The 22,174-nt window shown below is 38.9% G+C and overlaps 1 long non-coding RNA gene and 1 pseudogene across 2 annotated transcripts; one reads left to right on the top strand and one right to left on the bottom strand.

Moving 5' to 3' along the window:
• Window positions 1-304: 304 nt before the first annotated feature.
• LOC132008389 (uncharacterized) lies at window positions 305-10,271 on the bottom strand. 2 transcript variants are annotated; one of them, XR_009401626.1, is made up of 5 exons: window positions 9,802-10,271; window positions 8,723-9,007; window positions 7,102-7,446; window positions 5,926-6,055; window positions 305-2,946 (listed from the first exon to the last, which is right to left on the bottom strand). It is a non-coding gene; the product is annotated as an uncharacterized LOC132008389 (long non-coding RNA). The 2 variants fall into 2 exon arrangements; XR_009401627.1 differs by lacking the exon at window positions 5,926-6,055 and having other exon boundaries at window positions 9,802-10,270.
• LOC132008388 (large ribosomal subunit protein uL22-like) lies at window positions 4,734-5,369 on the top strand (annotated as a pseudogene).
• Window positions 10,272-22,174: the final 11,903 nt, after the last annotated feature.

Raw genomic sequence — 22,174 nt, 5'->3', positions numbered from 1 at the left:
CGCCTTGTCAGCCACAATATAGCAGCATGTCTCAAAAACTAGGTTCCAGTACAGCCTCTCTTCCTGTAACATTTCCCAATTAAAATTCACATACTGAAATCAGTAGCTTTAAGTAATGAGAAAATAATCTTATTGAACAAATTCATCTTAAGAACGTTACTGAAGGGGCAGGAGGGGGAGATTACCCAAATTCTATATTTACTTCTTTCTTCACTAGGTTATTCAACAATCATTTATTGGTCCTGACAATAGGGCTACAGAATAAGGAAGACATAGTATTCTTAGTTTTAAGGAATTTACAAACATACTACATACCTACATTATTTATTTATTTGTTTGTTTAGCTCTTTAATTATTTATTTTGAAAGATTTATTTACTTTAGGGGGAGAGAGTGCAAGCAGGGGAAGGGGCAGAGGGAAAGGGAGAAGGAGAAAGACAATCCCAAGCAGACTTCCCCTGAGTGTGGAGCCTGATGGGGGCCTAATCCCACAGTTCTGGGATCATAACCTGAGCCAAAATCGAGAGTCGGATGCCAGCACACTGAGTTACCCATGCACCCCATCAAGGAATTTACATTTTCAACTTTGAAAACCTTTTGAGCTAAGTCAGACAACAACAAAATTATTACTTTCATCTCGATTTAAGGCAGGTCATCTGTGGCTATTCCAAATATGGTAATTTTATGAATAAACCAAACTATATATTTCATGTGTGTATCCTAACAAAGTGACCTTAAATCCATAAAGGATGTAAAAATAAGTACTACATATATTTATATTCACCTTTGAAATACCAACAGAGTATTACTCTCATCTTAAAAGACCACCAGAGACGTGAGTCAAAGCCAAGCAGCAAGGGTCGTTTATTGGAGGTTCGAACCTGGACCTCTGTGCCGCTCGTTGCGGATAATGCCGAGAGGTCCAGAGCTGGGTTGGTGCAGGGTTTTTTTTTTTTTTATTTTTTTTTTTTTTTTAAGATTTTATTTATTTATTTGACAGAGAGAGATCACAAGTAGGCAGAGAGGCAGGCAGAGAGAGAGAGAGGAGGAAGCAGGCTCCCTGCTGAGCAGAGAGCCCGATGCGGGACTCGATCCCAAGACCCTGAGATCATGACCTGAGCCGAAGGCAGCGGCTTAACCCACTGAGCCACCCAGGCGCCCCGTGGTGCAGGGTTTTTATAGACAGGTACAAACAAGTTTCGGGTGGGGCTGAGCTGATTGGTTGACAGTTTGAACAGGCATACTTGGCACCAGCGGATTGGTTCAGGGGGCCCGCGCACGCGAAAAAAGCAAGCGTTGTACAGAAGCGAAACTAGCTGGTTAACAGGATAAAAATGCACTTCTAGCCAGGAGGGTTCTTTTGGTCTTTCACCTTAAACATCCATATAAAAGACCTCCTTCTTTTCTGTGCCTTAAAAATCCTTAGAAGTTCTTTATCTTGAAGTATGAACTACTCAGTTGTACGTGCAATTAAAAATAATCCATGTTAACTAAAAACACCCAACATTTCAGGTAGAGGAAGGCATATATGCTTGAGTTCTCATATGGGAGAATGATGGAAATAGAAGAAATTTTAGAGGAAGATCATGTTTAAGAGCTCAAGCTTTGGAGTCACAGGTGAGGATTATATCTTACCTAAGTCTTTGTGTGATCTCAGACAATTGGCCTGACCTCTTTGAAGCTCAGACTTGTAAAAAGGGACTGTAAACCTAAAAAGTGACATCATAAGTATTAGAAGTGAAATGTTTGTAAAACATTTAGTACAATGTTCAGTGTGTGGAAAGTGCCCAATAAATGTTTACTATCCCATTTTATGGATGAGGATATCAAGAATAAAAGAGAGACTGTTTAGTGGCCTGAGGTCACGCAGCAGGCCAGGGGCTTAACATCCAAACTCCTTCCATTATGTGTTGATGCACACTGAGGCAGCTTTACTGTATTTCTTTTCTTTTCTTTCTTTCTTTCTTCTTTTTTTTTAAATATTTTATTTATTTATTTGACAGAGATTACAAGTAGGCAGAGAGGCAGGCAGAGAGAGAGAGGACAGAAAGCAGGCTTCCTGCTGAGCAGAGAGCCCGATGTGGGGCTTGATCCCAGGGCTCTGGGATCATGACCTGAGTGGAAGGCAGAGGCTTTAACCCACTGAGCCACCCAGGTGCCCCTTCACTGTATTTCTTAAGTGAGGCACTACCATGGGGCTCTTGATCCTACCCAAGGATCCTTTGGATTTTTAAGCCTGCCTTGAACCTAGGCAGAATTTCCTTGAAGCTGATGTATTTGGGTGTTTGTACGCATCTGAGTGTCTTAGTGTCTGTGTTCACAGATTTCCATGACTCCGGCTTCACCTCTTTAAGTCCTTCCAGTGGGAACACAAGGGGTCCTTTGTTCTGCATGGGCCTTTTGAGGGAAATACAGACTTTATGTTTAAGGAAAAGAACAGTCCAACAAATTTAGATTTGGTACTTTCTTAGTTATTTGAATTCAGAGGCTTAGTTCTGTGTAGATTTTAGAGAAACACCTCTCAGGGTCCAAGAGACTTATGGGTATACCTATGGCAATTATTCCTGTAAGTCAGTGATTCTCAAACTTACTGTGGCACAGAACCACACAAAGATCTTCTTAAATCACAGATAGCAGATGACTGGGCTGCACCTCGAGAGTTTTTGATCTGGCAGGTCTGCAGCAAATCTGCATTTCTATTGAGTTCCCAGGTGACACTGATGCTGCTTGACTGGTGATCACACTTTCAGAACCATCGCTGAGACCAAGAATTCTTCAAGCATGATTACACTGGGCAAGGAAAGCTCAGCAGACGGAGTGTTTTCAGAATGAGTTCAGCTGTCCAGAAAGTGCCAGCAAAACCAGAAATACTTCCTTGTAGATGGGTTTATGTACCAGCACAAATCATCGGATGATGATACACTCTCTGTGACTACTGACACCGTTGCTGAAAAGAGAAAAGTTATTTATCAGTTTTAGGAAATTCCCATCCTGTTTTCAAAGGATAGATTTTCTTTAGACGGATGAGAAGATCATGAACGTTAGCCTTCAGGGCTCAAATTGTGGTCTACCATTTATTTGCTACAAAACCTTGAACAAAGTTAGCTGATTTATCTAAGCTTGACTATAAAATGAAGATATTAATACCTAATCTTGAAAGGCTGTTGTGAGGGCTTAAGATAGTACTTGACTGAAAGTACGAACTGAATAGAAAGCAGATGTTTATGTTACTGTTTAAGGAAGTGGTTGCTTTCCTGTTTTTTTATTTTAGAGTGCTAAATTAGAGAATGTAAGTACATAAATGTCTCTAAACTCCCGATCTGTTCCCATTAGTTAACCATTGCAACTAAAATTCATATGATTCAGTTTAAATCTTCATTGGTTTAATGTTAAGTAGGATTAGTGGTTCTGTACTTCTTCTGTTCATATTGTAGGCAAACACGTCTGAGAAAGTAGAAAAGTGTTTTTGATTATTCGAAGATATGAAAAGCACTTATTGACCAACTGACATTTTTCAGGGCTGCAACAATAAAACAAAACAAAAAATTTACTGAGAGTTAGAAAATTTAATGAAAACCATTATAAGATTATATACAAATATTTCTTAAACTTTATAGACAATTTATGGAATTTTCAAGAGCAGCTTCGCCTACCTAGTAGATCATAGATTCGTTGTTTAATATGGTAACTTCAGTGCCTAATGTCTATGAAGGAGGCAACTCTAGTCAACTTACTGGCTTCCCAGTTTGCCATTTCAAACTGATTTTCCTGAACTGCCTGGAAAATGTATATAGATAACTTTCTTGATTGGGTAAGTGCACACATAATTCAAATGGTCAGTTCTGTCTCTGATTTCTAAGACTTTATTATTCTTGCTGTAGTGTCAGGGTCAGTGTCAAGGAATGGCATTGAACTTAGTTTTGTATTCCTCCTAATTAGTAGCCCCTTGTGGATGATTATAACTTCATTGGTTAATTGATTCTATTTGACAGCCAGACAACATGACTCTACTCTCAAGGAGATTATCTGTGGACTGAGTAGGTTGCAGCAGTAGTCATGGCATCAGAGTTGGAAAAGAATATTATCACTCTAACTTCTGTACAGAGCTCAAGACATCACTTTACCTCCTCCATTCATAGATAAGCAAGTTGCAAGTAAAGAAGGAATAAAAAGGAATTCTCAGGGACACAGGATTGAACACGTGGTTTAGGAGAAGAGCTGTAGGTGGGACACAATAGGATTTTATCTGAAACATGAAAGTGGCTCTTTATTTTCCTGATTTGCTGTAGTTGGGTAGTTCAGCATTTTCTTCAGTAGGGCAGGATAGAGATTGAGTCTCTTAGGCGCATCTGTTAGAGGTCTACCTGACTTTCTTATTTAGATTTCTTGTGTATACTCCTTTCACTGTCTGAGGTTGAGATTTTAGAAGACCAAACCAGTGGGTGGTTGTAGAGGAGGGGAGACAAGGAGAAGGCAACACATGATACAACATAAGATAAGTAGAACACCAGCTGGTGATTTGGGTCCAAGTTTCATCTAATAATAATGGGCATCCATTTGGGCATCTAGCACTTGGCTTCTGTGGTTGCTGGTAAAATGACAGGGATTCCATAGCCCAACAATATCTGTCATTTTCTTTGTCTTATATGAAGTAGGGCTCATCAATAAAAATATCACCTCACTGTTACCTGGTGCATTTGCCAACTTTAAAAAGTGTTTTAAAATACATTTAGATGAGCTCTTCCTCTCAGCAGCCTGGGGTGACCTCTGAAAATGGTTCGCTATTCGCTTGACCCGGAAAACCCTAAAAAATCATGCAAGTCAAGAGGTTCAAATCTCCGTGTTCACTTTAAGAACACACGTGAAACTGCCCAGGCCATCAAGGGTATGCATATCTGAAAAGCCACCAAGTATCTGAAAGGCGTCACTTTGCAGAAGCAGTGTGTGCCATTCCGTTGCTACAGTGGTGGAGTTGGTAGGTGTGCCCAGGCCAAACAGTGGGGCTGGACACAAGGTCGGTGGCCCAAGAAGAGTGCTGAATTTTTACTGCGCATGCTTAAAAACGCAGAAAGTAATGCTGAACTTAAGGGGTTTAGATGTCGATTCTCTGGTCATTGAGCACATTCAGGTGAACAAAGCCGCCAAGATGCGGCGTAGGACTTACAGGGCTCATGGTTGCATTAACCCATACATGAGCTCTCCCTGCCACATTGAGATGATCCTTACTGAAAAAGAGCAGATTGTTCCTAAACCAGAAGAGGAGGTTGCACAGAAGAAAAAGATATCCCAGAAGAAACTGAAGAAACAAAAACTTATGGCCCGGGAGTAAATTTGCACAGAATAAATGCCAAAAAAAAAAAAAATACATTTAGATGACTCATAAAATATACTGATGTATATATAATGTGTACCTGCATGGTAAAATTTTGGAAGGCTAAATGAGCAATTGTTGATATTTGTTGCCACTCAGTCACTCTGGGTTCTGGTTATGCCAGGACTCTTGGGCAAAAGAAAGGCTTATTGTTCATGTACTGTGTGTGTTTGTGTGTGTCTGTATACTATGTGATTCTTGTATTCATTTTCAATAAATATTATACACTGAAGTGGCCCTAGTTATTATTTCTTGGTTGTAGGGATAGAATTGATTTCTTTCTTTCTCTGTTTGTACTTTTTATTTTCTATTTTGCAGAGATCATCTGTTACTTTTAAAACCAAGCAAAAATAATTGGAAGAGAGCTTTCATTTAATCCCTAAAACAGCTCTATAATATGAATGATATTAATCTCTCAGTGTTTAAGTTTCTAATAGGATTAAGTGATGTGTCTAGGATCTTATCTGGCTAAACACTAAGACTCTAATCTGATTTTCGGACTCATTCTAGCACATTGAATAATGCCTAATTGTGATAAGGAGAGCAAAGACTTACATTTTCCTAATATCCACTTCCTACTTCCTGTAGGGACTCCATCAGTCACACCACCATTCCATGATATTTTCTTCTAATGCCTCATCAAGATGAATTCATCTGGACTTTGTGGATGGATCTGAGTCAAAGACTGGGGAGAGAGTGCCTAAAATAAGGGGGAGCCTGTACCACAGGGACTTCCAAAGGACTGACCTTCTCCCTGTCTTGTTCAAGGGGTTATATTCTTTATCTTTTTCTGTTTCTTTGGGCGCGCTCACAGAGACCAGGAGAGCTTATTAGAATTCAGTCCTCACTGTCTGCAGAAAGGCAATTTACATGTGGCACCAGCTCAGACATGCTTCTTCTCATTCATTTGAAGGGCAGTGAAGGAGAGCAGCACAGTTTAATATTCGCCTCTGGCCTCACTGGCACTCATTACGGTGGCTTTATGGTCTCATTTTGACCTGGCTACTTTCCAGAAGTATTTACCAGAGTTCTTATAGAGAGACCACTGTGAGGCTGAGGTGATGCTGAGCCCAGGGCCCAGAGCTGAATTTCTGCTGGTCAAAGGATGTACCTGAGCAGCCAGGAATAGCCAGCACCTAGGATAAATGCCACCACCCCTGCCCCCTCACCCTCCAAACCCCCCACAACCCCCATTATACCCCGCCTGTGGCAGTCACTTCTGATTGATTTCTTGGCTGAGATTGTGAATCTACTGCCCTTGTCACATTGCTCTAGGAAGTCACAACCAACTGACCAAACTTCTTGTTGAAAAGAAAATAAAGTGGGCATGAAAGATAAAGTGGGGATAAAGTGGGCATGGAAGAGGAAGGTGCCTAGCTGAGATGTTCCATGCATACGTGCTTCAAGATCACCACTGCCAGATTTATTGCATTTCATGGTTTCAAATTTACAACAATCCTAGTTGCTTTTCTTTGATTGTGCTCCAGTTTGTCTTGATCTCTTTAGCTTGTCCTAGGAGGAACTGAACCCAGCACATGATTCTGAGAACATTCTGATTAGCATAGAGGAGGAAGAGCAGGATGCTTATCTTCCTCCACTTCAGAAGGTTCTGTATCTCTTGATGCTGCTACATTTATCATCTTGTAGAACATGTGTTACTGTTGATCTGTGTTCACCCCATCCTGTGGAAGAGTGTTTAGAATTTAAAAAACATTTTTTTTTTGTACTCACATGTAGGCTTATACATTGATTCCTTTTCAATTTTATTGTAAGATTGGATCCATTGTTCAATGTCCTGTGGTCACTGGGTGGAGAATTCTATTATGAAACACATGTGTTTTCCTCAAAGCTTTTCTTGCCTACAGGTTTGATGAGCAGTGTCCTCTGTCTTCATTTATGAACAATCTGTGTTATTTAACTGTTTCCACATCTTTACACAAGAAGAGAGCACAATAGGTCATTCTCTGATGATTTCCATATATTCTTCAGTTCTCAGCTATTACATTTTTCCTGGGAGATAAAACTTTCTTAATCCCCGGTTCTGTTATTCTTCCCTTGATAGATCGAGTGGCTTATCTGGGAATTGAAGGATTGAACATTAAACTCTATCTAAAGTCTCAAGATGCTACCTTGTCATTTGCAAATATCTTGGGTACATACCTGTATCATCCTCTCTGTTTTAGTTCAAGGTGTTATTTTGGCTTGTCAGAACTTTTCCTTTCAAATTACTACAAAAAGCATAGAACTACTCTGATCTTAAAAAGCAAACCAAAACAAACATCCCCCTCCCGGTCCCTAAATACTAGTATTCTTTAGCTTAAGTCCAAAGCAGATTTAATAATAACTGAGATGAGGGAGTTGTTTATGGAAATGATTTGCCACTTATTGCAAATTGAACTCCAATTATTTTCCCCACCCTTTTTCCTTCTTGCCTTCATTGACTTTGGTGACTGTTAAATAATTATGTATCTATATATCCATATCTGTATCTATGTAATCAGCTTAGCTACTAAATCAAGAGAGAGGAGATCAGTACTTTCCTTCCCAGGGGATGTATCAACCATCATTAAAGATGCAGACAGTAAAACAGCAATTTGAGCCTCGGAGAGCATGTTGGAAAAGAATAATTTACAGTTGTGTTTTTGCTGCTGGCATTACACTAAATCACACCAACTCCCTTCATTTGTTAGGCATGCTTTCAGTCTGGGATCAGAACAAGTCTGTTAGGATTGATTCTATCCACCCACCCCACCCCGCCTTTTTTTTTTTTTTTTTTTTTTTTTTGCAAATAACACTCTCTTTTTCAGAAATCTCAGCCAAGAAAAAGAGACACTTGCCTGCATCCATAGAAATACCGTATCTGTACTTGTACCTCAGACAGAGGAAGGCAGGTAAGGTCTGATGTGAGAGTATGAGTTATGGCAGTTGGGGGGAGAACAAAAGTCTTTTTTCCCTTTTTGTTTCACAAAGTATCAGTCAATATCCCACTTACAGCTGCACCAAAGGGCACAGGAGCAGAGAATCCAATACAAAGGCATTGAAACCTTTTAAATTTGTAACAGTGCAAAGGCAGAACTGTTCTTGACATTGAATTTCTTGCATCAGGACAGTCCTTTCAAATCACCTGGGCAAGAGAACTTTTGAGATAGAAGGGGTTTGTGTTAATTTAGCATCACTCTTCCTCATCCTAGAATTTTAAGTCATTTAAAAAATTAGTATCTCAGGATTTGGTTGAAATTATCATTGTTACTTTGAAAGTTCTGTGACTCACGAAGATGCAAAGGTCTTGGAAATCAATTAGACTAATATTATGTTTAAAAATAAGGAATGGGAGGTTTAGACAGAAGAGTACCTCAACAGTTAGTAACTTTGCTGGGTCTAGCGAAGTTCTGCTGAATCTCTATCCAGATTGAGCCTCAGGGTAATTCCTTTTCAGTCTGACCATGTTTGTGTGGATCATCAGCTGGATGGCACTGCCCTCATGGGTAGTCCACAGTTAGAGGGGTAAGAGCTCTGGAGGGCTGGGTGAGCTGTCCTAAGCAGGAAATGGTAGCATTCACAGTTCAGACCTTCTTGATTCATGGGTCTAGTTGGAATTGAACACTTTTTAGACAAAAACCTTCATGGCTGAAGAAAGCTAGGAAAGGAAAAAGAAAAAAAAACAATAATAAAAAAAACAGGCTTATAAAGAAGAGCAACACATAGAAACAATGAGTGAGCATTTTGCTTTGGTGACATCAAGGTCACTTTTAAGTGTTCAGACAAAGCTCATTTATTGTGAAAAATTGGATATTTTTCTTTTGACATTTTGCTAGTCCCATCTCTTCCTTTTTGGTGATGCGGATTGATTGTTCGTTTGTGATCCAGTGCAAGAATGAGTAAATGAGATCACTTGCCAGCCATAAGATTAACAGATGATTCTTTTCAAAAGAAGAAAGTGAATTTTCAATGATCAGTTCTCTTTAATTCATTTCTCTCTCTTCCTAACACTGTTCCTCCTTGCCAGATATGTGTGTGTGTGTGTGTGTGTGTGTGCATGTGTGTGTATATATATACATACATAAATATGTATATACACACACACGCACACACACATATGAAATATGTAGTATGTAAAACATATATAATATGTAAAATGTAATGCTGGTTTCCCTAATATATTAAGATTTTGTTCTTCTTTGACCTAGTTTGGGGCTCAAGTCCATGACCTTTGCATCAGCAGCACTATCTACAAACCAACCAAGCCATCCTACTTGTTTTTCTTTTCCTGTTTTCCATTTTGAGTGACCATGCCTGGTGTCTGGTTGCCAATTGGGAAGAATGGCTGGCATGTCAGGGCGACAGAACAAACCAAAAGAGATTCCCAGCCACCCACTCTGAGTCAGATGTGGCTTCCAAGATAAAAGTTGAGGCAGTTAAGAGCAGACTCACCGCTTTGTTGTTGACTGCTCCCTTCATGGACAGAGCGCACTGCGGATCAGTGAACTTCTTCCTCTGTTACCACAGTCTTCACATCCTTCCCCTGCTCCCCTGTAGACTTGAGTGCTATGAAGCAAAGTTTTCCTAACAACAGGGAACTGCCTTACTCCTCTGAAGCTAGAATCCAAAGGAAGGAGAGGCTCAAACTGAGTCCCGCAGAACCCCTCACAGTGGTATCTGCCCCTCTGTGCTATCCTTTTTTGGTATTCAAAGGGAGAGCGCCCCTCGGTTGAAGTTAAGTACAGGGAGTTGCTGAGGAGTGAGTTTCTGCCACACTCCCCTTTTAGGGTTCTATGGATTCCAGGGCAGAGTCCCAGGGCTATCTAAAGACACAGTCACATCCGCTACCTGCATTTGGAAAATCATGCCGCCTTCTTTTGGACTCTTCCATCATCCATCCACACTTCCATGACTGTAGTTAATGATCATCTTATTGACAGGAAGAGCAAATAACTTACCCTGCTGGAGTTGTTTTGGGAGCTCCAGGATTGCCAAGACAGTTTCCTTCTCAAAGGTCAGGAATTTTTTTTTCTTTTCTTTTTTTTTTTTTTTTTTTTTTGTATGTGAAATTACTTTGTAAATTCTCCCCGGGCAATTTTCATGAAAAGAAAGAGTCATTTTGTAGGAAAATGAGTGAAGTTCTTGTGCAAAGTTATCTTTTAAATGTCAAGGTTTAAAAAATATCAGGATAAGTTGTTTGAGGGAAGGAGAAACTTATGCAATTGACAAAGACTGCAGAATGTTGAAATGGCTTCATTGCAAGTTAGAATTTTGTTTTTGTAAGCCTTGCTGTTGAGAGTCTGGTTTTGGAAATAAGGACTGCTGTCACTGACAGACACATTGGAACATATGATGTTTACTGAAATTCATTCTATCTACGCCCTTAGGATCACAGACAGCAGTTCTTTTCGATCATACTTAGAAATAAATCAACTATTTAGTCCCTACTTATTCTTTGTCTCTGCATGGGCATGGACACACACACACACACGCACACACACCCTGTGCATTCCAAACACACATTTCAAGGAGAATATGACCTTGAAATGAATAAAAAGAAAAATTGACAAATTGCAAATGTGATGTTGAATCTAGAAGAAAACAAGACTAGACAATAGATAGTATTCCCCAGAGTATATTATCAGTTCATTCTCTTCTGTGGTTATTCATTTCACAACTAAAACAAACAACAAAAACGAAACCATAATGTCATGTCAGCATCGAACAAACAAATCTAATGAAACATTTTTTTATGGTGAAGAGCTATGATCCATAGTGGCATTTGCTGCACATATTTAGCAAAATTATATTATTCAATATATGTTATACCCCAAAGGAGCAGATATGTGATAAAATGAATCCTTTATCTAGTTCTTCCTTTCTTTGAAGTTGCTGTGATTTTTAAGAAAAGATTTTATGTATTTATTTGACAGAGCGAGAGAGAGCCTGAGCAGGGGGAGGAGCAAGGGGAAAGGGAGAGGCAGACTCCCCTCTGAGCAGGCAGCCTGATGAGGCCAGGACCCCAGGATCATGGCCTGAGCTGAAGGCAGAGACTTAACCCACTGAGCCACCCAGGCGCCCTGAAGTTGCTGTTAAATGGGTGGGTGGGTGGGGGCAGTAAGCAGAGAGAGAGAGAGAGAGAGAGAGTAAAGACAAATACATTTGGAAGTATGCTAAAACAACTTTGTGAGGTTCAGTAATACATAATACAGTACAGGTGATTCTGGCCATGTTAGAAGTATCTTGAAGGTGAAGTATCTTGATAGGAAGGATACATTTCTAGGAAATAATGAATCTTAAGTCTCTATGATAAAGTAAAAGTAGACCTCAAAGTCAGATATACCAGCCATTCAAATGCGTTGACTCATAACTCCTGTGGCTCTATAGGTGCATAGAAACCAGAATTATCCATATTACAGAAGTTCTGAGCAACGTTTATTCACCACTTAGTTTGACATGGGCCTGCAGGGGCTGTTGCTCAGTTCCTGCCTCATTGGCCTGGGCAATACAGCCTCACTTCTGCCCATGAATACTTCATACCTATGCCCAGCACAGTATCATAGGATGACCTGATTTAGTACAATCATAACCCCCTGAGCATATCTCAGATTCCTCTCCTATTCCCCACTTAAAATTATATTTCTTTTTAGAACAACTTCTCTTCTAAGACTCTACGCTAGAATTATCTAGTCCTTATTTGGCATCTTCTCAGTTTCCTTCTATACTTTCCAACTCTTAGGGATTTCCTTATAGAATTCTAGCTTTTGTACTTCCTGCATGTATAATCTCAATTAACTTCTCTAAAACTCTGTAGGCTCATTAGACAGATGAGTAGAACAATACTTGCTTCATCACTGTTGTGAATATGAAATAAGCATTGTGTTTGGCAAAGAGTAGATGTTAAATAAATCTTAGTCTTACTCCTTTTTTCTCCCCATCCTCTGATCCTAAAATATGTCCTAGGGAGATCAGAGGATTTGTAAGAGAAAAGGATCTAAGACACCTCCTGTTGATCAGTCCCAGGAAGATCCTTTCTCAGAATATTGCCATAATTCAGAATCATAGATAATCTTTTACAATTCTGATTTGTCCATTTAAATTGTATCATTGTATACAGAAAACAGTAGACTAGGGGCTATAAATAAAGGTGATTTATGCCGTGAAGTAATTTACCACCAGGAAACGATAAACACACAAACACAACTATAAGAAAGATTAAATTAAAAGTGCAGCATTACCCTAAAGATTCCATGAAAAATCCAGTTATGCCAATAAATAAATTTAGCATGTTCCCAGATATAAAACCAGTGCAGACAAATCAGTTGTATTTCTATATAACTAACAAAGTGAAATCCCAAAAAAGGAAATTTGAGAAAATGATTCCATTTACAATAACATAAAAAATTTACTTAAGAATGAACTTAACCAAGGAGGCTAAAGTTTTGTACAACATAAACTACAAAATATTACTGAAAGAAATTAAAGATGACACAGATAATTTGAAAGGCATCTCCTGTTCATGAATTGGATGGCTTTAATATTATTAAGATGTCAGTTCCACCCAATCTACATATTTAATGCAATTCCTGTCAAAATTCTTACAATATTTTTTTGCAGAAATAGAAAAATACATTTTAAAATGCATATGGAACCTTAAAAGACCCCAAATAACCAAAGCAATCTTAAAAAAGGACTAAATGGGAAGATTTGCATATCTTGATTTCAAAACTTAATTCAAAACTATGATAATCAAAACACTATGGTACTAGCACCAATACAAGCAAGTAGTCCAATGGAATAGAATTGAGAGTCCAGAAGTAAACCCTCATGGATATCGTTAAGTGAATTTTCAACAAAGGTGTCAAGACCATTCCATGCAGAAAGGAATCTACAACAAATAGTGCTTAGAAACGTGGATAGTCACATGCCAAAGAATGGAGTGAACCCTTACCTTATACCATGTACAAAAACAAACTGAAAATGGAATAAAGGTCTAAATATAAGAGACAAAGCTAAAAAACCAAACCAAACAAAACAAAACACTCATAGAAAAAAAAAGGTAGGGAGAAAAGCTTCATGACATTGGATTTGGTACTGATTTCTTGGGTGTGACATCAAAAACAAGAAAACAAAAGAAAAAAGTAGATAAATTGAACTTAGTCAAAATAAAAAAAAGTTTATTAAGGGACACCATCAATAGAGTGAAAAGATAAGCCACAGAATGGATGAAAATATTTGCAAATAATATGCCTGATAAGAGGTTAAGAGGCACCTGGGAGGCTCAGTCAGTTAAGCATCTGTCTTCAGCTCAGGTCATGATCTCAGGATCCTGGAATTGAGCCCCAGTTCAGGTTCCCTGCTCAACGGAAAGTCTGCTTCTCCCTCTCCCTCTGGCCCTACCCTCTGTGCTTGCTCTGTCTCCTTTTCTCTCTCAAATACATAAAATCTGGGCGCCTGGGTGGCTCAGTGGGTTAAGCCGCTGCCTTCAGCTCAGGTCATGATCTCAGGGTCCTGGGATCGAGTCCCGCATCGGGCTCTCTGCTCAGCGGGGAGCCTGCTTCCTCCTCTCTCTCTGTCTGCCTCTCTGCCTGCTTGTCATCTCTCTCTGTCAAATAAATAAATAAATAAAAATCTTTAAAAAAAAAATACATAAAATCTCTTCAAAAGAAAGAGATTAATATCCAGGATATACAGATAATTCTTGCAACTCAACTCTAAGAAAACAATCCAATTAAAAATGAACAAAAGACTTGAATAGACAGTTCTCCAAAGAAGATACATAGATGGTCAATAAGCAATGAAGTGGCACCTGGGTGGCTCAATCGGTTGAGCATCCAGTTCTTGGTTTTGGCTCCTGGGGTGATCTTGGGGTCATGATATGGAGTATGGGTTGGGCTCTGCGTTCAGTGGGGTGTCTTCTTGATATCCTCTCACCTTCTTCCTCTGCTGCCCTACTTGCATATGCATTCTCTCATAATTAAATAAATTCTCTCATTAATTAAATAAATCTTTTAAAAAAATAAGCACATGATGTGGACCCTCAACTCTATGGTCAAATAATCTTGGACAAAGCAGGAAAAAATATACAGTGGAAAAAAGACAGTCTCTTCAATAAATGGTGCTGGGAAAATTAGACAGCTACATGTAGAAGAATGAAACTCGTCCATTCTCTTATACCATACACAAAAATAAACTTGAAATGGATAAAAGACTTTAATGTGAAGCAGGAATCTATCAAAATCCTAGAGGAGAACATAGGTAGTAATCTCTTTGACATCAGATATAGCAACTTCTTTCAAGACATGTCTCCAAAGGCAAAGGAAACAAAAGCAAAAATGAACTTTTGGGACTTCATCAAGATCAAAAGCTTCTGCACAGCAAAAGAAACAGTAGCAAAACAAAGAGACAACCCACAGAATGGGAAAAGATATTTGCAAATGACACTACAGACAAAGGTCTGATATCTAAGATCTATAGAGAACCTCTCAAACTCAACACACACACAAAACAGATAATCATGTCAAAAAATGGGCAGAAGACATGGACACTTCTCCAAAGAAGACATACAAATGGCTAACACACATTAAAAAGTGTTCATCATCATTAGCCATCAGGAAGATTCAGATTAAAACCACATTGAGATACCACCTTACACCAGTTAGAATGGCCAAAATTAACAAGGCAGTAAACAACTGGTGTTGGAGAGGATGTGGAGAAAGGGGAACCGCCCTCTTACATTGTTGATGGGAATGTACGTTGGTGCAGCCACTTTGGAAAACAGTGGAGATTTCTTTCTTTCTTTTTTTTTTTTTCAAAGATTATTTATTTATTTGAGAGAGTGAGAGAGAGAGCATGAGAAGGGAGAAGGTCAGAAGGAGAAGCAGACTCCGCATGGAGCTGGGAGCCTGATGTGGGACTGGATCCCGGGACTCCTGGATCATGACTTGAGCTGAAGGCAGTTGCTTAACCAACTGAGCCACCCAGGTGCCCCAGTGTGGAGATTTCTTAAAGAAATTAAAATAGAGCTACCTTATGACCCTGCCATTGCACTACTGGGTATTTACCCCAAAGATACAGATTTAGTGAAAATAAGGGCCACCTGTACCCCAGTGTTCATAGCAGCAATGGCTATAGTCACCAAACCGTGGAAGGAACTAAGATGCCCTTCAGCGGACAAATGGATAAAGAAAATATGGCCCATATATATGATGGAGTATTATGCCTCCATCAGAAAGGATGAATAGCCAACTTTTGTATCCACATGGAGGGGCCTAGAAGAGATTATTCTGAGTGAAATAAGTCAAGTAGAGAAAGTCAGTTATCATATGGTTTCACTTACTTGTAGAGCATAAGGAATAACATGGAGGACATTGGGAAATGGTGCAGAGAAGTGAGTTGGGGAAAATTGGAGGGGGAGACAAACCATGAGAGACTGTGAACTCTGAGAAACAAACTGAGGGTTTTGGAGGGGGGGGGGGGGGGGGGGTTGGGTGAGCCTGGTGGGAGGTATTATGAAGGTCATGTATCGCATGGAGCACTGGGTGTGGTGTATAAACAATAAATGCTGGAACACTGAAAATAAATGAAATAAAATGGTAAAAAATCACAAATTAAAAAAAAGAAAAAGGAAAAAAAACGGTCTTAAAAAATAAGCACATGTGGGGCGCCTGGGTGGCTCAGTGGGTTGAGCCGCTGCCTTTGGCTCAGGTCATGATCTCGGGGTCCTGGGATCGAGTCTCGCATTGGGCTCTATCTGCTCAGCGGGGAGCCTGCTTCCTCCTCTCTCTCTCTCTGCCTCTCTGCCCACTTGTGATTTCTCTCTGTCAAATAAATAAATAAAATCTTAAAAAAAAAATAAGCACATGAAAAATGCTGAGCATCACTAATCATTAGAGAAATGCAAATCAGAATGATACTGGAGTAGCACGCAGACCCATTAGCCTGGCTGTTGTCAAAACAAACAAACAAAAGCAGAAAATAACATGTGTTGTTGAGAGTGTGGATAGATTGGAACCCTTGTGCATTACTGGTGGGTTAGGTAAGATGGGGCAGCTGCTGTGGAAAACAATATGATGATGTCTTAAATAATTAACTATAAAATTACCATGTTATCCAGTAATTCCACTTCTGGGTATATTTCCAAAAGTATTGAAAGTGGGGATTTGAATAGATTTCTGTATGCCCACATTCATAATAGCATTATTTATAATAACCAAAGGGCGGAAGCAACCCAAATGTTCATTGATGGGTGAATGGATGAACAAAATGTTGTATAACGTACAATGGAATATTATTCAGCCTTAAAAAGGAATTAAATTCTGACACATGCTGCAACATGGATGAACCTTGAGGACATTATGTCAAACTAGACACGAAGAACAAATACTGTGTGATTCCACTGATATGTAGTACCCATAGCCGTCAAATTCATAGAGACAGAAAGTAGAATGGTAGTTACCAGGGGCTGGGGCCATGAGGAAATGGGAATATTGTATTTAATGGGTATAGAATTTTAGTTTGGGGTACTGAAAAGTTCTGGAAATGACAATCATGATGGTCACACAATAGTCTGAACACACTTAAAACACTGAAGTGTACACTTAAAATGCAAATTTTATATTTTGTGTATTTTGCCCCAATAAAAAATGTGTAGTAGTAAAAAAAAAAAAAAAAGAAACAAGCAATGTTCTGTGGGAACAAATGAGGTAATAATAATAAATAATTTTGGCTGAGAGCATCAGCAGTATTTCTTAGAGGAGGCATTGGTTGAAGAGAATTTTGAAAGATAGCTGGGATTTTTTTGATTGGTATAATTAGAGTTCAGAGCTTTAAGAAGTTGGTGCAATAGCACCATGGCTGGTTCAGTAAAAGTTGAAAGTAGACCATATTCATTCCTACATTTGACAAATATTTACTGAGCATCATCTAAGTGTCAGACATTGTGTTAAGCATTGGAGATCCTGTAAAGAACAAAGCAGCCCCAGATCTCTGTTATAGATCATTTATCTTGTGTGCTCTGGCATGAGCAATTGAATGGGAATTAAGCTTGGATAAAGGGGGTTAGGTTGGAGATGGCTTTGAATGCAAGCCTAAAGAATTTGGACTTCAGGGAAATACTAGAACCTTGTTTGAGGCTGTAATATAAAATATGAATTGGCCAGGTTGGATAAGGAGATGTGGAAGACCAGTTAGAAATGAGAGTTACACTAAGAAGTGATGAAGCTGTGGACTAAGGAAATGGCAGTGGGGAATGGAAAGGAGGGATTTCAGAGGTGGAGCCAACCAGGAACATCACATGGATAGAGAGGAAGGTGGGTTAAAGATGAAAATGACTATGATACATATATATTTTAGCTTGAATGCCTGGGGAGAATCAGCACTCTAACTTGTATGGATATCCTCTTCTTTGAAAGGCCAGTAAGGTCCTGTAAGAAAACATGGCCATTTGTCATTGACAGAGAGGAAGCACTATGAAATCCTTTCTGTAAGATTCAGTCTAGGCTAAAATGAAGATCTCCAGAATTTTGTTTATGGGGTTCTGTCATTTGACTGTTGTTTATTGTGGTAAGAGGTAATTTCCTTGACACTCTCCCCATGTCCTTTTACTTTCTTATTATATTGTTTAAAATGTCTTGAGAGTTTAAATACAAAGTTTTATTTGATGAAGATGGGTTTTATTTCATTTAGGATATTTGATGACTGACTTGACCCATGTAGTGAGATCATATTCTCACCAAGATGACAGATCAGTCAGAGAATTGTGTCTGACTCTTGTATGATAATTAGGTAATTTCTTTAATCCAACTCTGGGAAAATGTTTTAGATAAGCAAATAGTGCATTCTGATCCATTCTGTTTATTATATCACACAGTGTGCTTGCTTAATGATTTAACAGCCATGCTAAACAATTGAGGCTTTTAAAGATGCTGTGTAAGATGAATGTTAATATAGTCCTATAATTGCCTTTCAAATGTTAGGGAAAATGCTGATTGAAGTTTATATTATGGTTCCTGGTAGAGATGGGTGGAAATTAAATATATATTTATAAATATTTTAATATCATAAACCACATCCCAGCAATCAATTTGAGCAGCAGAATAAATATGGCCTCTATTACTTTAAAGGTTCATTGTTTATTTAAAAATGTCCTTGGAATGTCACCTGCTCAAATCCATTTCTCCTGCTCTTTTATAGTGGGTTTCTATGGACAATGGCTGACAATGGAGCCATGAGGAGCAAATGTTAATTGCTGGGTGTTGTTGCTTATGCAGGTTCTGACTCAGAAAAAAATGAATGATGACGTGGGAGCCAAGAGACCAGATTTTAATCTTGGTTTTGCCTCTTTTTGAGATGGAGAAGTTATAAAATCCCTCTGGGCCTCAGTTTTCCCATTTGCAAAGTGGGAGGGTAGGTGAGCTCTCCAACAAGTCATTATGAGTACTGGGACTACATGATCTGGCTGAAGATGGGGGTGGGGGCAGCGCCAATGAAAATTAACCCTTTATGACCAACTTCATCTCTAATGGACTTGGCTTCAGAGTTTCACATTTAAGCCGTTAGACTGCAGGCTCCCTGATTTCAGGGACTGAACTTCTTTTTCATCCTTGTAGTTCCAGTGCCTGACTTATAATATCTACTTAACTGATTTTTGTTCACCAGTAATTTATTGAGTGTCCTCTTTGTGCTCAGTAATTTAGCCAGTGGTTAAGATTTCAGGCTCTGGAATAGAACTGTGTGGTTGCCTGATGTTGAATGCTGGTTTGTCACCTACTTGGTGTGTGACATTGGGCAGCTTAACTTCTCCGTGCCCTTTTTTCTTCATGTATGAAATGGAAGTAATAAAATACCTCTTATTATGAGGTTGTTGTGAGGATCAAGTGGCAGTATCATGTAAAGCTTTGGATAAAATATCTGGTACAGAGTAATTGCTTAGTTTTTTTTGTTGTTGTTGTGATGAGAAAGAGGTGGACAAGGAGGGAAAAGAGGAGGATGAGGAGACCCCCCCCAAACGGGGACACAGTAAATATTTATTGAATAAATAAAAGCCTTGACTCTTTAAGGGCAGCATACCCCAGATCTGCCCTAGTGTTACCGGTGACTTCCCCCGAACCACCGGAGTTAGTGCTTTCTTGGTTTGTTATGTGGACCGGAGAGTGCCCTTCCTGGTCTCTGTTGTCTCCCTTGGTTTTTATTTCTATTTCCTTTTTTTAAATCAAAATTATACTTGCAAGTGTTTTAAAGAGAAAGTAGTCTTAAGGCATTTTTTTAAAGCACAAACAGCAATACCTTCAACCCTTCTTGGATCTCCTATTCTGCAGAGGCGACCAATTTCAACTCTCTCAGGTGCTTCTTCGGACATCTACCTTCATATCTTTAAATTCTTTCATTGCAATTTCTTGATATTCAAGTTTGGGGCATATTCTATTGATTTCTCTCAGTGGAAGTGGGATTTGGCACCCTCTGGCCGCTGCCACTCCATATGACACACACACCTCTTACCTCCGCACCCTCCTCGTAGCCACTCTTCTAGTGGAACTCAGGTTGCTCTTTAGTGTTTACACTGCTGTGAATATGTAAATACTAGTCATAGCCCAGCCAGGTTCTGTGCCTGTTTTCCTCTCCTTTCATACCCAACATTTTGTTTTTCCCTTGGACTCGGTTATTTTTTGTTTATGTTGTTTCCTGATTGGCTTATTTTTCCAGGACTCCCTACTTCACTCATCCCTACACTCTTCCACTGAGTAAACTTCCTCTGAATATGGTCAGATACATTAGGAATTACTTTTAGTCTTATTTCTTGAAGTAATTTTCCCTGACCTTTCTGACCAGTCTGCTCCCCCGTTGGTTGCAGTAGGAATCTCCCTTCACCATTAGCCTGTTACTCCTTTGCCCTCTCTTTTTATTAATTTGGCATGTTCCTTTTTCTTGGTTTACTTTCTCATTTTGGCAGAGTGTGACTTTTCAGTAGTGTCCTGGAGGAGAGCCTGGGAAGCAAACTGCTAAGACCTTGCATGTCTAAAAGTATCTTCATAATATCCTCACACTTAATTGGTATTTTGGCTAGATATGTAATCCTAGGTTGGAAATTCCCTCTTCTTCAGAATTTGAAGGATTACTCTAGTCTTTCTTTTAGCTTCCAGTGTTGCCGTTGAGAAGTCTAGTGTCATTCTGATTCTAAAATCTTTGTAGGAAGGCATTCTTCTTCCCTCTCTCTAGAAAATTTTAGGATATTTTCTTTATTCTCAGTGTTCTCAGACTTGATGATGATGTGTTCTGGAATGGGTCTATTTACATTTTACCGTGTTGGTTGTATGATGGCCCATTTATTTGTAAATTTATTTCCTTCAGTTCTGGAAAATTGTCTTTATTCTTTAATTTTAATTATTCTTTAATTATCCCTTTGATTATCTCCCTTTCCCCTCTCTTTCTCTCTCTTCTCTTTTCTTTCTTTCTATGACATCTATTACTCTGACATTGAACCAACTGGATAGGTTCTCTAGTTTTTAAAAATTGTTCCTTTTATTTTCAATGCCCTTGTTCTCCTGCTCCCTTTTTAAAAACCTTCCATTATTTTATTATTATTTTTCCTATAATATTTTTATTTCTGAACACTGTTTTTTCCCTCACTTTTAAAATATTCTTATCGTATATACCACATTTTCTTGATTTACCCATGCAGTATCTGCTTTTATGAACTTATGATTTAAGTGCTAGATTTTGGCTTAGTTGTTTGTTTCTTTTTTTTCTTTCCTTTTTTCCTGTCTTGTTTGTTTTGGTTTCTGTCTGTTATTTTGGAGGCATGCCATTAATAGCTGGTTATATTTAAGAGTGATATATTCAGAAGGTAGCTGGAAACTCTGTAGGTATAACTGAGACTTGACATCTCTGGATTTTAGTAGATGGCTATCTGGCTGGGTATTTCTGTAAAAAACCTTCTGTGTCCCTATCATAAGTTCTTTCCTTTTGAACTGGTCAGATTTCTCAGAAAAGAGTCTTCCAGTTTTTTGCTTAGTGGGGATAGAGGTGGCTTCCAGCATTATAGAAGAGGCAGATGTGGGAAAAGGCTGGTGTATCATTAGTATGGATGCTTTTACTTTTAACAGCCCCATTTCACTATGGTAGTCCTGACTTAACTATGCCTAAGGGCTCTGAGTCTGTCTCCCCTCATGAGCACCTCCATGTTTTAGTATTTTCAGAATAAACCTCACCTTCATGTTGAGATTGAACTGCTGTTTAGATACTTTGAACCAAATCATCTTCTTTTTTTTTCTTATCCTATCTTTACTTTCATTTTTAAAGATATCTAGTGCCTGCTAATTGCTGAGCCTTTTGGAGGATCACGAGATATAAAATAACTTATCTTTTCCTGTTGCTGACCTCCCCATTTTGTTAAATCAGTTATCCCTTATCCATTTTCCGGTTTGTAAAAGTATGAAATTGTGTTGCTGTTGTCTCTTCTTCCACATTATTTGTCCTTGTGGGCTATGTGTTTTAAACATCTCTTTGTTTGTGTTTTAATAGGGTTTAAAGAGTGAGTAGAGACTATTGCTTGAGTTCAGTCTGTTCCTATAAGTGGAATATCAAGTATGTATTCTTTCCTTATTGTGGAATTTAACCCATGAATCTCTTGAGAGCAGCCTCTGTTTGCATCGTTCTCTTCTAAGACATCAGGTTCTTAGAAACTACGCCTTACAGGTCCCTTTCAGTTTTGTACATCATAACATTATAATTTTCTTTTTTAAAAAAAGATTTTATTTATTTACTTGTCAGAGAGAGAGAGAGAGAGAGAGAGAGAGAGAGAGCGCACACAGGTATCCACAAACGG

The sequence above is a fragment of the Mustela nigripes genome, unplaced genomic scaffold (assembly GCF_022355385.1).
Source record: "Mustela nigripes isolate SB6536 unplaced genomic scaffold, MUSNIG.SB6536 HiC_scaffold_148, whole genome shotgun sequence".
NCBI lineage: Eukaryota > Metazoa > Chordata > Mammalia > Carnivora > Mustelidae > Mustela > Mustela nigripes.
Note: the sequence above shows the minus strand (reverse complement) of the source record. Positions and strands in the feature narration are given on the sequence as shown.